Below are 7,986 nucleotides of genomic sequence, written 5' to 3'. Positions count from 1 at the left end.
GTGCAGCAACATTAGGATGCAGTTACATGGGTCTGGCACGGGTAGCGCATAGTAGCGGGGAGTTTCCCATGCCCAGGCTAGCTCTGCCATGAAGAAATACCCTTAGTGTGGTGCTGAGATTCCAGGCTGAGACACTGACCCGGGGAGGGGACTGCTGAGAGCAGAGGGACCTTTAATCACCAGACAAAGGCAGAGGGCGATCCACTGGCTGGGAGCAGAAGGGAGACAAATTCAGACTGGGAATAAGGGGCCCGTGTTTACCAGGGAGGGGAATGAACCACTGGGAGAGCTCCCCTCAGGATGGGGTAGATTCTCCCTCACTGGGCGTCTGTCGGTGGAGAGGGGGCATCTTGTTCTCAAAGCCCTGCTCTAACCCAGCCAGGAATTACTGGGCCAGGGGCAGGAATTGCTGGGGGAGATGGGTTAGCTAGCTGGGTCTGCGGGAGGCTGGGCTGGATGGCCATAAAATGAGATTCCAGTGGGTAGGGAAAGGGCTCAGAGTGCTCCATTGGAGGGAGATGTCTGTGTACGTGGAAATGAGACAATTTCATGTGCTGCCTCTAGTGAGACTGGAAAATATTTAGACTGAGGCAGAGCTGGTGAATTTTCATCTTTCATCCAAATGTGGGAGGGATTTTGAAAGGAAATCAAAATGGACATTTTTGCAAATATGTATTACATTTTTTTGTCAAATTCCTTGATTTTCACCGGAAAAAACGCCAAAACCCAATAAATGTTCAGTTTTCAGTAATCCAAGCCCAACAGCGTTTCAGCTTTAAAAACAAAACCGTTTTGGTTTCAGAAAAGTAAAGAACTTTCAGTTTTTTCAAGGGAAACCAAAATATTAAGACAAAAATGGAATATATTTTAAAGGAGGGAGGAATAATCTGCTTCCCCATCCATCGACTCCTCTGTGCCTTGTACTTTGTGCTAAGGGCAGGGCTACACCCAGCCTTGGGCGCTGCTTGGTATAGAGACTACACAGCCAGGGATGCCCTCTCTCTTTGGATGGTGAGAGAAGAAATCGCTCTCGCTCTCCCCAGAGCCCCAGTCCTGTTGCTAATGGGCAGAAGCACATTGAGATCTGGATGGACATGTTTGCCGATTGCGATTTAAGGTTCCTGGAGTCTGGCTGTGGGGGAGATGTTTGTGGACAGGCGCTTTCCTGAGCTGGCTAGAGACACAGGGCTGGCCTTAGGTAAAATGGCATCCTGAGTAAATTTTTGGTGCCCTTTCTTTGAGTCTGGATATGGGGGGGCGGATGGGTGGAAGGGGGCAGGCCTGGGGGCACGTGCCCTCTCTCCTGGGATCCCCCAGGCTGGGTGTGCCTGCACCCACAGCTTGTGTCCACATTGGGAGTGTCTGACTAGGAGGCATTTCCACTCACCTGCCACAGTGACTAGCCAGCACCCAACTGCCCCCAGCAGGTGAGATGTGGTTGGAGACCAGGGCTCCCTGGGAAGTAGAGGCTGGAGAGCTGTTGGCTGCCCCCAATCATAGTGTTTAGGAATAAAACCATCCCGACAATTAACAGCAGCTGGGCAGAGCTGGGACTGAGCCATCCCAAACGCAGGGCCTGGCTCAGATGGGACTAGATGCAGGGGCTGTCCCTGACGCCCCATCTTCCCCATCAACTTCCTGCAGGGCCAGGATAGTGCTAGGTTCCCAGTGCAGATCCCTGGCTCCCTGGTGCCACAACTCAACAGCCATCGCTGGCTCTGGAGCTCTTCCCACATTGATGGGGTCTCTCCACCACCACAAAGGGGGGCGATTGGGGACTGAGTGAACTGCCCCACTAAGTGGGACATTGATGGGGTCTCTGCCCCCACAGGCTGGCTCTGTCCCACAACCAGCACACGAGCAGGGTCTCTCCCCAGTGTGGGCAGGGAGGTCCCTGGTGGGTGGCAGCCAAGGGTTGAGCTGAGAGAAAAATGGCTCCCATGCTCCAGGGACTGATGGATTCTCTGCTCCACATGAGAGAGAGGGGCTCTTAGGTGTGTGCCATGGGCTGATCTCTGGGGCAAACAGCCCCTAGCATAACTAATGCAGCAACAACCGCCTGCATCTGCAGGGAGCCTGAGACAATTGCTCTGAGGGGGAGCTGTCCTGGGTAGGACCAATGCAGAGACGCTGGCTCAATAACCAGAAAACTAATACAAAGAACCCAAGGTGTATTTTTAGTTTACTCTCCCTTTTTTGTTGTTGTTTTTTAGTCAGTCTCCTGGTCGGTGACCGCTTTGGGTTAGCGAAGGTGTCTCAGTGGGAACTCCCCACTGACGGCTGTGGAGCAAGTGTCACACAGAGACCTGAATATAACCCTGTCCCATGGACAATGGAATCAGCTGTCTCCGGTGACTGAGTATTCATAGACTTGTAGAATTAAAGCCGGGAGGGACCATTTGATCATTAGTCTGACCCTCTGTATAGCACAGACCACTAAATTCCATCCAGTTCCCACGGTATCGAGCCCAGTAACTTGTGTTCAGCTAAAGCATCATCCAGAAAGCCCCTAGTCAGGATCTGAAAACATCAGGAGATGAAGAATCCACCACTTCCCTTGGGAGTCTGTTCCAGTGGTTAATGACCCTCACGGTGACAAATATGTGCCTAGTCTCTCATTTAACTTTGACTGGCTTCAGCTCCCAGCCATCAGTTCTCGTTCTGCTTTTCTCCGCTAGATTAAAGAGCCCTTTAGCACCCAGTATTTTCCCCCCAGGAAGGCACTTTGACTTCCTGGTGCAGGTAGCAACAGGCAGAGTCACAGTAACATAGGCATTGTCAGACTGGGTCAGAGCCAAGTTCCATCCAGTCCAGGGTCCCATCTCCAATACCAGAAGCTGCAGAGGAAGATATAAGAACCCAGTAGTAGTAGATGGGGGATAATCTTCCCCCCTGAGCCCTTAAGCAGGAGGGGTTGCCAGGCCTTTTTTGCATTAACTACTCTAGCGCTGGATAGTCTTGTTATCCATAGAAATGCCCAGTCCCTCTTTGAATCTTGCTAAGTTCTTGCTCTCAGTGGAATCCTGTGGCAGTGAATTCTACAGAATAATTATGGGCTGTGTGGAAAAGTATTTACTTTGATCAGTTTTGAATTTCCCAACTTTTATTTTCATAGTGTGTCCCCTTGCTCTTGCATTATAGGACAGGAAGAACAGAAACGCCTTTCTCCCAGATCTCCTTTCTCTAGACCAGTCAATATTTTATAGACTTTGATCATGTCCCTTCTTGTTCACCCTCTATCAAAGGTTACAAATGCAGCTACGTCTCTCTCTCTCTCTCCAGGAGGGAGCTCTGTCCCTTCATAGGTTTTTAATAAACCAAAATGTATACAACTGTGCGATAAAGACCTAATAACTCAAGTTGTCTCTGTTATAATATAACGTGCTTTTATTTTATGGGGAGGTTTACTGTGAACGCAGCAGAATAGTCAGCAGGCGGTCTAACCAAATTTTTTGTTATATCGGGTGGAACAGAAATAGGTTTGCTGCCAGGGTTGCCAACATGTGAATACTGGGCGATCCCTGGCCCAGGAGGTTGCAGAAGTTTTTGGGAGAGCAAGGAGTGCACTGTGACACAGGGGTTGCTGACTACAGGCAGATTTGGTGGCCTGCATTCCCGTCATCTTTTGCCCACTCTGCAGCATCTAAGGCCTTGACTACACTACAAAGTTTTGTCGGTAAAAGTTATGCCGCTTTAATTAAAGCGCGTTCATTAAAACCGCTGTTGCGTGTCCACACTAGCTCCTTGTGGCGGCAGAGCGCATCCACACTAACAGCTCTTGCATCGACACAGAGAGCAGTGCACTGTGGGTAGCTATCCCACTATGCAACTGGCCCAGGGTGCTTTGGGAAGGGTTTGTTGCTTGCAATGCCTCATGGGGCAGGTACAGCGTCACATGATGCAGGATTCTGTCAGTCGCTTTTTCAACGGAAGGGGGGGAGGGAGAGGAGAGTGGTGTGTCTGGGGCAGGGGAGACAGCAGGCTGACTGACCTATCCTGAGGCAGAGGGAGGGGGATAACCCGCCATGTCAGCCCCCGGCTCAGCCCACAGTTCTGTGATTCCCTCCCAGTCCTCCCACAGCCTCCTCAGCTGCCGGGAGCGGCATCCTGAGCCGCTCTGTGAGCTCTCCATGGCAAAGCGGCCCAGCAGTCTCCCTCCCCCACTCCCCCCGCTGTGTTCCTAGTGCAGGTGGAACAGGCGTTCCACATGAACGATTTGCTCTTTGTTCCCCAAAGGGAGCAGCACACTCAGCTGTCAGTTACTTCCTGGCGCTAGGAGAGGGGAGGGGCGCATGATGCCTGCCGGGCAGCAGAGATCAAAACGGTGAGCAGAGCGGTCCCGGCAGGCATTGTGGGATACAGGCGGATTCCGGAAGCCAGTTCTGCTGACAAAACAAACAGCAGTGTCTACACTGAGGCTTTGTCACTTTAACTTGGCTGCATAAAGTTTTACGCTCTCGTTGAGGTGGTTTTATTTTGTCGGCAAAAAGCAGCTTTTGCCGACAAAACTTTGTAGGGTAGACAAAGCCTAACTAATGACTTAAAAGATTGTGATCTACCAGACATTGTGCTGATTCACTCAGGCAGAAATGATCTGGGCCTTCTCCTCATTCAATGGATGAAAGCAGATTTGGTCTGCATCAGAGATTTGCGTCCAGGACCTCTGATAGTTTGGCTAAAGCTTTGTCTACACTACCAATGTATGTTGGTATAACTACATGGCTCAGCAGCAGTGTGGAAACCTAACCCCCAGTGTAGAAAGCGTTTCTCCTGTTGACATAGCTAATGCCTCTTGGGAATGCGGAGAACCTACACTGATAGGAGAAGCTCTCCCGTTGGCATAGGTAGCATCCTCACTAAGTGCTACAGCCGCGCAGCTGCGCCAGCGCAGCTGGGCCCCTGCAGCACTGTTCATGTAGACAAGCCCTGATTGTCTGCATAATTCCGACAGTGACAATATGGCAGCCATTACTAAGTGTTGGAAGAACATTAATCGGGAAATGAGAGGGTTCATGGCTGACTGGACAAGGTGTAGGGTTTGTCACAGAAACATTATGAGCTCTGACCCTGCAGTGTTTCTCAGAGATGGGGTCCATCTGTTGGGCAGGGGACAGAGGATCTTTCTCTCAACCATAAAACTGTCAATATTTTGGAACAGAAACCCTGTCTGTGATTTCTCCCACCGGCCCGGCTACAAACTCCACCCTTCAACCATTCTGAAGCACAACCAGGAACACCACTGCATTGTAACAGAGCTGTCCTTCGTTCCAGGCACTGCATGTGAGTTGGGTTATCAGAGGGGATAAGTAATGGCAATAGAAACATGGTATATCAGGGAGTGAGGAGTTCAGAGAGATGCATTCCCTCCTTGCTGTGGGGTGAGCGGGGAGGGGAGCCTGGAAACAGTAGTGTGGAGGAAGCTAGGCTGGAGTGGGGAAAACCGTGGGCTAGGGGTATAGCTGGGGAGGTGTGCCGAAGAAGTGCTAGAGAGGGGCCCAGCTGATGTGTAGTGAGGGGCTGGCTGGCTGGGTATGCAAATTGCAGGACATGATATGTACGACTGCCTAAATGACGACTAACTCCTACCGAAACAATATCTTCTCCTGTTCAAAAAAAAGTAGGAAATTCAATGACAGAAAACGATGTTAACGCAGAGTGATGGTTGCTTGGTGGTATGTCGGACCCTTGCAGAATGCTGAATGGAGCAAAACTCAAACTTCTGAAAACCAGGAAATGCAATTTGTGCCGATGTCATGCCCCCGGTGAACACCTGCCACTAATTATTGTAGTCCCAACCTTTGTACACCTGTGCAATCAAGATTTAACAACTCGAGTTGTCTCTGTTAGAATTTTTATTTTATGGGGAGGGTTACTGTGAACACAGTAGAATAGTCAGACAGTCTAACCAGCTCTGCCCTCTTTTAGCAATGCCCCAATATACCATGTCACAGGTATACCTTTTTACTTGGCCAACCCCACAATTGCTGAAATGTAAAAGCTCCTTTTACCACTCATTCACAGGATTCCATCTGACACTATTAAAGGACAAAAAAGGAAAAAACAAAGTTGCCCGACTGAAAAAGGGCAGAATTAAGGTTATACTGGCAACCTTAACTCTTCATTTCCTGGTTCTCAGAAGTCTGAATTTTGCTCAACTCAGCATTCTGAAAGGGCATACAACCAAGCTAGCTTAACTCAGCCTGAATGTAGCTCTTTTGACATTGAAATCTGGATTACCCTTGTTGAAAAGATATCTTTGGTGTGTGACATTGTTCTTGTAGGTTAAAAGTGCTTTTGGAGTGCGTGTAGGATTTTACGTGGGTCAACCTGGTCTGCTGCTGACATAATCCGGATGCTGTTGGAGCATGTGGCAGCCCTTGATCATTACAGCTAACACTGTGGCTGCTTTTTATTTTGTTTTCCCTTTTTATCCAGCCCCTTTGTAATTTTGTAGTTTTCCCATTGTGATCTAAAGAATGTCCAGTGGCTGAACACATCTCCTTTTGTGTCTGCTTGTTCAGGGACTGGGATTTGGCAGGTCACCAGGATTTTTGTTAGGCTTGGGAGGACGAGAGTTTTATCGGTAAATGTCAGTAAACGTCAATTTCTCCCAACACACACAAACAGATGAAAAATGATTGCCACCAGTTATAACTGAAATTTACAGATAGGCAAAGTAAGAAAAATGCTGCTGGAGAACTACTTAGAATTCAATTTAAGAATATTTACATTGTCTATTTTGACATGTGACATTGCCAATTTGTGTTTTAATGGTTATAAAACTTTAATTTTTTGAATTTCAACATCTGTCTTTAAATAAGTATTGTCGGACACACACAGGCAATTTCCTGAAATTGCGAAAATGTAAATGGATAAAAATAGAAAAAAAAAATATTTAAAACCCACACATTTGTGCAAATATGGAAACTGAAATGGACAAAAATCTAAAAAAAAAGCTTTAAAATAAGCACAGATATTCTCCAGTGAAATTAGAAAAAAGAAAATTCAGTCCTGACAAGTCTAATTATTGTTTCCTCTTTGAGTTTTTTTTTTCTGCAATATTCTTAGTTTTGAATCTCAGGTACCTCCTGACACCATGCTCAGTTTTCTAGCATAAGAGAAAGAGCTAAGGTAGCGCGACAGTCTAGTTTTATTCCTTCCACCACCTCTCCAGTCCGCTCTCATCAAGCAGTTACTGACCGTGGAGTTCTCTGCATTCCTAAACATTACCCTATATGAGCATCCTATCATACAATTGGAACAGCCCCCTGCGCTGGGGAGAGACCCCGCTAACGTGCTGGCCGTAGGGCAGAGCCAGCCTGTGGGGGCAGAAACCCTATCAATGTCTGCATGGAGGAGGGGCATGAGGGCAGATCACTTAGCCCCCAGTAGCCCCCTCTGCGACGATGGAGAGACCCCATCAATGTGAGGAGAGCTCCAGAGCTAGCAACAGCCACTGAGCCATGGTGGTGGGGAGCCAGGGATCTGAACTGGGCACCCGGTGCTGCCCTGGGTCTGCGATCAGCCAGTGGGGGAGGGGCGGGGTGTCAGAGGCAGCCCCTGAACTCATGGGGCCCTGACCCCCCCAGCCTAGTTTGTGCTAGTCCCTGAGGCTGGGATGGCTCCGTCGCAGCACTGTCCAGCTGCTATTAATTGTAGGGTTGGTTTTATTCCTAACCAGAGTGGGCTGGGAGCAGTTGGCACCACTCCTGCCCTTAGTCCCCAGGGAGACCTGGTCATGACTCATCTGCCAGTTTAGAGCTGGCTATCCACCCTGGGGGATGACTGGAGATGTCTCCTGGTCATATACGGCCAATCAGGGCCAGCTCTAACTTTTTTGCTGCCCCAAGCAGCAAAAAAAAGCGTCGCCCCGCCGAGCCCCACCCCCGCCGAGCGCCGCCGGAACCCCCCCCCGAGCGCCGCCCCCCGCGCCGCCCCCCCGCCGAGCGCTGCGCCGCCGGAGCCCACCCCCCCCGCTGAGCGCTG

The sequence above is a fragment of the Terrapene carolina genome, unplaced genomic scaffold (genome assembly GCF_002925995.2).
Source record: "Terrapene carolina triunguis isolate 2854851 unplaced genomic scaffold, T_m_triunguis-2.0 Scaffold926, whole genome shotgun sequence".
Taxonomy (NCBI): domain Eukaryota; kingdom Metazoa; phylum Chordata; order Testudines; family Emydidae; genus Terrapene; species Terrapene triunguis.
Note: the sequence above shows the minus strand (reverse complement) of the source record.